The sequence below is a fragment of the Sinocyclocheilus anshuiensis genome, unplaced genomic scaffold (genome assembly GCF_001515605.1).
Source record: "Sinocyclocheilus anshuiensis isolate Anshui unplaced genomic scaffold, SAMN03320099.WGS_v1.1 scaffold392, whole genome shotgun sequence".
Classification (NCBI taxonomy): Eukaryota; Metazoa; Chordata; class Actinopteri; order Cypriniformes; family Cyprinidae; genus Sinocyclocheilus; species Sinocyclocheilus anshuiensis.
Genome location: NW_015557091.1, coordinates 19,434 through 30,107, shown reverse-complemented (window position 1 = coordinate 30,107; position 10,674 = coordinate 19,434).

The following is a 10,674-nucleotide window of genomic DNA, read 5'->3' as shown; positions in this document are numbered from 1 at the left end:
CTTTTAAGATACGAGTCAGGTTGAATTATGGTTTTTGACCGTCATTTCAGTCCAGGGTTATTATAGCATCATTCATATACTTTTATAGTTTTTGTTACGATTTTAAATTACAGTGTTTTCATTTTAAAGTTTTGGTAATTTTTGTTTGTCTTTTTATTACTTTTTTTGTTTGTTTTTACGTCTATAGGTTTATTAAGTTTTAGTTTTATTCAGTTTGTTATTTTAGTATTTCAATTTAAACAATGAAAATGAAAAATATTTTTCTTGCCAACTTGCTAAAATAAAGTGTTTATTTTTTTATTTCTGTTACTGTTTATTTTATTTCAAATAATGATTTTTATTAGTATTAGTTTGCAATAATAACCCTGTCTCAGTCTTTAATTTACCTGGACTGACCTTGGAATTTTTGTTTAGTGTGCAAAGGGGACTTGATATTAAATTCTGTCCTTTTTTTTATAATGTTTTTGTAATAAACAAACCAAGTTGCAGTTGACTTTGCCAGCCAGTGGTAATTATGTAGTTTTGGTGTATGAAAAAGAGTCTTTTGACATTTTGATCTTCTGTGAAAATAAAAATTGTGTTTTTTACTGCAAAATGTCACAGCATTTTACACGCACTACTTATACACTAGTCATGCAACTTGATTATTAATATTTATTTTAATTTTTTGAAGTTGCATTCAAAATTCACTTGGCTCAAAAAAAGCGTTCCTTTAAACATACATGATGCTTTTGTTTTGTTGTCCTTTATAGAACTTAAATCCCCCTTATGACAATATGCATATGTTGTTTTAACATTCTGCTAAGTAACTCAAGTGATGGTGAATAGAGGATGACTATTTTTATAATTAGAGTCTGTTTGAATGGCTGTTGTAGTCACTGTACTGAAATTAAGAACGAAGCGTTTGTGCTGCTCAGCAGTGAATAATGAAACCAGCAGTCAGCTGAGGATTCAGATCAAAAATACAAACATGCTATTAACGCTCGATGATCACAGTTATGCAAGTGCATATGTGGGTTTGCTGTGTGAAATTCCCATCATACATGTCTGTCACTCATCTCAACACATGCTGTCCTTCAAACAAAATGTATATGGGTATGTAAGATATTCTTCAAGAACCGCCCTGAGCTGCACTCTTGAATTTAATGCCGTTCATAGTTCAGCTTTATTCAATAATGCAGAAAGTTCTGCATGATTCATCAACTTGTGTGTGTATGTGTGTGATCTGTCTGGACTTCAGAAGACTTTTACAACAGCTAGGGGTGCTCCGATTGATCGGCTACCGATCACTATCGGCCGATAATCGCTTTGGGATGATTGATCGGCGGTCTCTATAAAGGCCGATTTCAAAAAACCGATCTCGAGCTGATGACGCTGCCGTGAGAGGTTTGGTATGACATGCAGCGGCACCTGTCTCAATCTCTGTCCGGCGAGGGTGAAATAATTGTAATGCTGAAGGTGAGGTACAATTCATATAACTTCATATCACAATCGAGGCAATGTCGCATGGTCACTAAAGTTTATAAAATTGCATTTCTTTTTAATTCTTGCCAGTGTTTAAACCATTCAGCGCTCTCCTGGAGACTGAGCGCTCATGCGCACTCGCAGCGCACACACATAATGCCAGGTTTACATTACTCTGTTTGCAGTGCATATGTGGTGCGTATTTTTCCCTGCTTATGTTAACGAATTAAAGCATTCACACTGCACACGGTTGCGGTCCGGCAGTGCGTTCCAGTAGCGGTGCGTCTGCAGCAGTGCAGAGATCGTTTCCGCACCGAGTCTATGTTTGCTGCAGCGCATAGTTTGCCAGAAATATGAACATGGATTGACACGAAAATGTAGTAATTACACCATAAATGCATATAATTAAAGTCAGGAAAACAAAGTTCTTTATGAACCGCAGGATTGCTTGTAATAAAGATTTCAATGCAAAAGAAAAGGCAGTAGAGCTGACTATTTCTGTCAATGGTAAGTTATAATTTAGAATGTTTGTGATAATGTAAGAAAAGTAGTTTAGATGTTTTGCCCCTTTGCTTGAGCAACTTAATATATCAATCTAGAAGTGAATGCAAAAGTAAAAAGCATTGAATAATGTGTGTTTCTTATATTTATTTATTATTTATTTACACGTCTATGAAAGATTGTATTAGCTACTGCACTGTGTAAAAAAAGAATCACAATGCTGAAAAAGCATTTTCAGTAACAATGTTTGGATTTGAAATCAAAATAATGGATAAATGTTGTTTGTAGTAAACAGCCACTCACATACAGCTCACAAAATCAGGCTTGTGCTGTGTGTAAGCTATTGTGCAACAATTGCACGATTGTCAAATCAAAAATGCACTGCATGATCAAACATTTAGGTGAGATAAATATACATTTTTGAAAAATGTCTAAAAAATGCCCCCTCCACCCCTCAAATTAAAAAATCCCCTCTCACAAGAGTCACCTAAGAGGGGAATTCATTTTCAAAAATGAAATTCAATCCCTGAATAAATGTCTAAAAATCTCGATTGGATCATCACTATAAATAATTCTACAAGAAGGCTTTAAAAATATCGGTATCGAATGTTGTATCGGCAGATACTGCTTTCTGTGATCGGCGATCAGCCTCAAAAATCCTGATCGGAGCACCCCTTCAAGGAAGGAAGATTGCATATGTTAAGTGACAAACCTAATTAATTTAGTAAATAGTTTTTTTGTTGTTTTCCCACTGCAGTCTCAAACAGTGTTGTTTTTTTTTCATACACTTGTCAAGTTTGAGATTTTTGGTCTATTTTTCGTCCATAATTTGTCTTCTTTCAGACTAGTGGAAAGAACACATCCCAAATACACATTTAAGTGTTGATTTTATTACATTTTGTCTATTTGCATCTGTTCAATTTCAATACATATCTTTATCTTTATTCTTTTTTCAAAATTAGTTTTTTTTTGTCCTGCAAAAAGTAGTCAGAAATCTCTATTTTTCAAGCACCTATACACCAGTTTCAGTTTTATTTCTGTGTTTTATATATTTTAACTACATTCTGAAAGTAAGGGTTTGTTCACATATCATTTGCCTGATTTATATAACATTTCATTCCTAAAAACATGTATATTCTGGCTGTCGACAATATTTTCTGATTTATGGGGTGATAAAGATCCTCCAAAATCCCCGCTGTAAACACTTTAATATGTCAACACAATGAAACCTAGCGTTCAGATTTCTGTCATTTTATGCAAATTAGTGCATATTTATTTTTACATATAGTGCTTTTTTTTTTGTGCACATTTGAACATAATGCAGCAAAAAAAAAAACATAATACAAGACAATATACAGGTGCATCTCAATAAATTAGAATGTCATGGAAAAGTTCATGTATTTCAGTAATTCAGCTCAAATTGTGAAACTCGTGTATTAAATAAATTCACTGCACACAGACTGAAGTAGTTTAAGTCTTTGGTTCTTTTAATTGTGATGATTTTGGCTCACATTTAACAAAAACCCACCAATTCACTATCTCAACAAATTAGAATACTTCATAAGACCAATTAAAAAAACATTTTTAGTGAATTGTTGGCCTTCTGGAAAGTATGTTCATTTACTGTACATGTACTCAATACTTGGTAGAGGCTTGCTTTAATTACTGCCTCAATTCGGCGTGGCATGCACAGACTGTGGAAACTTAGCACTGGACTTCAAGCAACTTGGGCTATTAGCTTCTCCACCCTTCCTCCAGACTCTAGGACCTTGGTTTCCAAATGAAATATAAAACTTGCTCTCATCTGAAAAGAGGACTTTGGACCACTGGGCAACAGTCCAGTTCTTCTTCTCCTTAGCCCAGGTAAGACGCCTCTGACGTTGTCTGTGGTTCAGGAGTGGCTTAGCAAGAGGAATACGACAACTGTAGCCAAATTCCTTGACACGTCTGTGTGTGGTGGCTCTTGATGCCTTGACCCCAGCCTCAGTCCATTCCTTGTGAAGTTCACTCAAATTCTTGAATCGATTTTGCTTGACAATCCTCATAAGGCTGTGGTTCTCTCGGTTGGTTGTGCATCTTTTTCTTCCACACTTTTTCCTTCCACTCAACTTTCTGTTAACATGCTTGGATACAGCACTCTGTGAACAGCCAGCTTCTTTGGCAATGAATGTTTGTGGCTTACCCTCCTTGTGAAGGGTGTCAATGATTGTCTTCTGAACAACTGTCAGATCAGCAGTCTTCCCCATGATTGTGTAGCCTAGTGAACCAAACTGAGAGACCATTTTGAAGGCTCAGGAAACCTTTGCAGGTGTTTTGAGTTGATTAGCTGATTGGCACGTCACCATATTCTAATTTGTTGAGATAGTGAATTGGTGGGTTTTTGTTAAATGTGAGCCAAAATCATCACAATTAAAAGAACCAAAGACTTAAACTACTTCAGTCTGTGTGCAATGAATTTATTTAATACACGAGTTTCACAATTTGAGTTGAATTACTGAAATAAATGAACTTTTCCACGACATTCTAATTTATTGAGATGCACCTGTACTGTGATTAATCAACTGGAGAAGTATAGTGATGTCTAATAGTTGAAAATGTTACCCTTTAACTGTAGATAAAAATGAATAAATAGGCTACAAATTGATACTTGTTTGCAGGGCAAGTTAAATATGAACCAAGCAGAAAAATCAAGCTTTTTTTTGCTTTCTTCTCCCTCCTTTGGTTTTCTCTAGTTGTTTCCCATCTAAGACAATGCAGGACACCTGTGGCCGGTTGTATAAACTGCTTAGACTAGTTAGACACCTATTTTTTTTCTACAAGACTAGTCATAACTTTTTAAAGTCAGTTACATAAAAACTTAGATTGGTCTAATTTGAATCTGTAAAGCACGACTGATAACCACTTGGTTTACTGCTAGTTAGTCAAACTAGTTCTAAAGACACAGTCTTAATGTGGTGACTAATGCTACTGGCCTCTGGAGCCACGGTGTGAGGAGAATGTTCTCATGTTTCCATGGAAACCGAATCCACAGATGGAGTTGAACTCGAACATGGAGTGAAGCGTCCTACCTGAGCACAAACTGGAACGAGGTGGAGAGAAATGTATTAATACATATGTAGATGAACAGTAGATGTCGTTACCTGGATCTTCTTGTGTTCTTGTGTTGGTTTGGTGCTGTAGACTCACTGCTGGGGTGTGTTTGATGATTGCATGGGGAATGACGTGTTTAATTCTGCGTGGTCTACGGCATCATTCCACAGTCGAAAATATTTACCACACTAAACTGTATCCAGTTTGTTTATTATCACGATAATAAATAAAAATAATATGATAACAAATACCCGTTTCCAACATCAAGCAGTTTGATGGACTGTTTTTGTAGAGCTAAAATAAGTGGAAGCGAATGACACCGGAAGTAATGCACAAATTTAAGTTAAAAATGGCCACACCCACTCTTATGCTAAATAATAAGGTGGACAATTGACCAGCTTTCCTCCGTACCTGCATCTTACAATACCAAGCCTTACAAACATTCAAACGTCCTTTTAAAAGGCTTTTCAAAGAAGGCATTATCAAGCCAACATTTACCGTTTATCTTAACATAACTTTGTTTGTCTAGCTAAAATGTAGAATATGAATTTCAGCTCACTTTAAAGGGATAGACTTACCCGCATATAGTTCACCCAAAAAATTTAAAATAAATTTCATCATGTACTCACCCTCAAGTGGTTGCAAACCTGTAGGGTTTTCTTGTGTTGAACATGTTTTGAAGAATGTTGATATGGAATAAAAAATACTATGAAGTCAACTGTTTGGTTACCCATATTTTTCAAGATGTGACCTTGGACCACAAAACCAGTCATAAATTTTTCGAAATTGAGATGTATACATCATCTGGAAGCTGAATAAATAAGCTTTCCATTGATGTATGGTTTGTTAGGATCGGACAATATTTGGCTGAGATACAACTATTTGAAAATCTGGAATCTGAGGGTGCAAAAAAATCTAAATATTGAGAAAATCTCCTTTAAAGTTGACCAAATGAAGTTCTTAGCAATGCATATTACTAATCAAAAATTAAGTTTTGATATATTTACAGTAGGAAATTTACAAAATATCTTTATTGAACATGATCTTTACTTAATGCCCTAATGATTTTTTGGCATAAAACAAAAATCTATAATTTTGACCCATACAGTGTATTTTTGGCTATTGCTACAAATATCCCCCAGCGACTTAAGACTGCTTTTGTGCTCCAGGCTCACAAATATCTTCTTTCATGTCCAACAGAAGAAATAATCTCATGCAGGATTGAAACAACTTGTGGGTGAGTAAGTAATGACAGTTTTCATTTTTGGTATCTGCAGTTCTTCATCAAGTTTGCTCTTTCAATTCAGAGTCAGTTACAGAATGAATTCAAAAGTCATGAATAGTGCACAACCCTGATGACGTTACAGTGATGTGAAAAAGTAAGTACGCCCCATGAACGTTTACGTATTGATCTACATGTCAGCAATACTGTACATGATCTAATTTGTCAAACAGATTACAGAGTCTCTGTAAACATTTTTTCTTGATACAACACAAATTAAATTGAGGAACATAAAAACACAGTAGCTTCAGTAGCAGGTGTCGTTCTCTTTGGCAGTAATCATGTCTCGTAGGCGTTTCTTGTCATTGTCTTTCAGTCTCCTAAATTGGCTGTTTTGTTTTCGACAGTTTTGCCCATTTCTAGCTATAGTAATTCATCTCCCCACTGCATTGCTAGATGATCCAGATTTGTGGCGGTTCCATAACCCTCATCATTCTTTTTGTTAATTTTGTGTTGTGAGATCCACTCATTCAGGTTCAGGTTTTACATGGCCTGTATAATAATTCCCTTGTATAATGCAGTATTTTATATTGACTACATGATGTTAGATGGACTAGTAAAGAAGTTAGGAAAGTTAGAAAAGCAGCCTCAGTTTATAATGTTTCCACCATCATTCTTTGCAATTCATAAGACGTCCAACTTGTCTACACAGTTTATGATAAACATTCACTTTCAAACCAATAAAATGCATCATAGAGTCAAAGCTCCGACATTAAATGATAACATCTGCAGAGACTTAAGTATAAAACGTGTATTACAGTGTTTATCCTTTACAGTTTGGTTGCTAGGAGGAATCTTTGTTGGCAATCACCCTCAAAGCTTACAGTAGCATTACCATTTTGCTTCATTACACGTCATCTTCCATGCATCAGGCAAAGCGGTCAGCATAAGACGTTTTTGTGGCTCACAGTTACAATCCAAGATCATTTGATTTGATTGCGATTTTTGAATGCAGTGGAGTGTATTATTATTATTTGTTAATCCCTTTTGCACAAAATAAGCACAAAATATAATTTACATTTTTAACTGTCATAATAAATACTCTTTTTACCACTAATTCCCATAAACCATCCATGGAAATAAAAAAGAAAATGTGAACATTTTTAATAGTACAAATTATCACAAAATTACATTTTAATTTTAAATTAAATGTTAATAATTAAATATAATAAGAAATAATATTTTCACCACTAATTCTGATTAACCATCCATATAAGAAGTGAATGTGTATCATTTCATACAAAAGGCTTTGGAATAATAGTGAAACAGCAGAAGCAGAGACTGACCTATTCATTTTCTTTTCTTTTTTTTTTACAAAAAAAAGTTGTACAGTACAGCTCACAAAAGTTATAAATCTCTGTGCTTTCTTATGGAATACATTGCTTCACTTCAAACTGGTAAAATCAAATGGTTTTGTCCTGAAATGGTGGTTGATACATCACGTATTGCTTTGATTTTTTCATTATTGCTTCATTAATGTGCCCTTCATACTTTCATACGGTCATAGACAGATGGCATAACACACACACACACACACACACACACACATGTTGTGTTTCCATGTTTTATGGGGACATTCCATAGGCGTAATGGTTTTTATACTGTACAAACTGTATGTGCTATTGCCCTACACCAACCCTACCCCTAAACCTACCCCTCACAGGAAACTTTGTGCATTTTTACTTTCTCAAAAAAACTAATTCTGTATGATTTATAAGCTTGTTTCCTCATGGGGACCTCAAAAATGTCCCCACAAGGTCAAAATTTACTAGTATTACTATCCTTGTGGGGACATTTGGTCCCCATAACGTGATAAATACCAGGTACACACACACACACACACACACACACACTCTCTTGTGATATGCAGCAGCATTCAATCTGAGCCACATTGTCTAATGAGTGATTATTTCTATCTGTGGATATTGTTGTTTGCCTTTCTCTGTAAAAGAATATTCCAGCATAAATACAACTAAAGCTCATTTAAACATCTGTGGCATGTTGTCAGACGCACCAGATGATAAATTTGTCCCTCTGTTGGTGCTTGTGTGCTACAGCTCTAACACCTCTAGGTGGCATTTTCTCTAGGTACTTGTAAGGAAGTTCCTTTCTGGTATCCTTGGAAAAGTTACTGTGTTTACTGGTTTCATGACAGGATCTAAGAAATTGGATTTAACTGTACACATCAAGGTAACAGTGGTTTTATCAAACTAGTTTCATGTCAACACATATAATGTTTTGTGATACTTTCATAAACAGTGCCTCTGTCCCAAAACCTAGTAAGCAGCCCCTGATGTCTGTTTACTAAGCATTTTAAATGAAATTGTATCTCATATCATAAGTGATCTGTTTGGCTCTACATAGAGAATGTCAAACAAGACTCAGTGAATTTATGTGATACCAACAACGTGATAAGCATAAAATATGCCACATATATAGGATAAAATAGTCTTTTTAATCAGATTGAATGATTTCTACGCATATTTTTTGTTATTGACTGACAAAACCCCGAATCATTTGAACAAATTCGCAAAATGATTCACTGTTTCGAACGGTTCTGAACAGTTATGACGTGACGAAGCCCTCAAATCACGTGTGTTTGGCAGTTTGATACAATCTTTGAATCACTGATTCGAAACAAACGATTCACAGAAGTTTCGAAGCTCCACGGTGATGATGCTTTAGAATTTGGCCAAAATCATTTTTCTTTAAATGAACATTCTTTGCATGGACAGCAGCACCTGAAAGTCTCCCTACGTAGACAGCTTATTAGGTTTCGAAACAAAAACACTGTTTTAATGCCTTGGTCCATATAGCCTACTTTGTTAGTGCATTACTGTAAACATGATTTCCCAGACAGCAACATAGTGTTGGCCCAGATCCGGCCCACATCTGGCCCATGTGAAATCCATGCGGGCCAGATGTGGGCCGGATCTGGGCCGAAACTGTCTGCTGTCTGGGTTTTGTTTGCTTTTACATTAAATGCAGATTAAATTATTTTCTTTGATAATTTACAGCTTTATTTAACCTGAAACATTCCTTATATGAATTGCTAAAATGCTTCAAGTGAGGTTTTTGTCGTAATAATAGAAAAGAGAGGATGATGAATTGTACTAAATACTCAGACAGTGTGCATAGATCAGTGAATATTTAAATACGTTATCATTCTTATTCTTTACATTTCAAATGTAATATCTTGTATGCCAACATTTTTGCATTTATATATATATATATAAATGCAAAAATGTTGGCATTCTTAAATCCCATTCTGTTTATGAAAAGTTCAGCAGAAATGTGAAATATATTAAGACAGAGGTAAATGTATTAAAATATGACATTTGAAGGGAAGTTTCCGGATTCACACAGAGTTTTCAGGCATCAGGCATTTCTGTCAGAGCCTCGGGGACAAAAGATGAAGTATCTAAATAATTCAAATAAGATGATTTTCCCCGTTGAGTTTTCTGAAGATCTGCTGCTATATTAGGTTATGTGGCGCAAACTGATAATGTCTACATTATATATCTATCTAGCTAAATATATATCTCTATTTTGCGGTAAATATCTATATAACATATATGCAAGAGCATGTTGTCGTCGTTTTAGGAGTGCTTGCCATTTAACCAGCTCCTTGTGCATCTCACGCGTGGCATTGTGCTCAGCTGCACAAAACACACACACACACACACACACACACACACACACACAGATTCACACTCAGGTGCTCACATTGTTCACTTGGTCTGTCTAGGTAGTGCAGTTGTAAAGGGGAATTTAACATGTCTCACTGATCAATGTGTGTGTAGTTCTCCAGGGATAGTGTGACCCAACATTGCTTGTCATTTGTGCTCGGATTGAAGGCAAAAATAAAAGTACTCATTTCTTTCTTTGTATAGGTAACATTGTGTTTGCCTTTCTCTTGCTAGAAATTAATACCACACACAAAACCTTGTATCTATGCAGAAATATTTACACATTAAAGGAATAGTGCACCAAATTTGTTTTAATTATTTTGTCATTGTTTTCACTCCCTCATGTTGTTTCAAACGTGTATGCTGTTATTTATTTATTTATTGTGAAATGCACATTTTAAATATGTAATATAATTTTTTTTACATTTATAAACATAGAAAATATAATAATAAATTACTTTATATTATATATATTATGTACGTTTATTGGTTTTTTAATAAATAAATAATAAATGAATGAATAATCGTATATATAATTTTAATATAATTAAATAATTTCTTTATTACAATTTCAAAATGTTTTTACAAATATATACACACATATATATATATATATATATATATATACTTAAATATTATATATATATT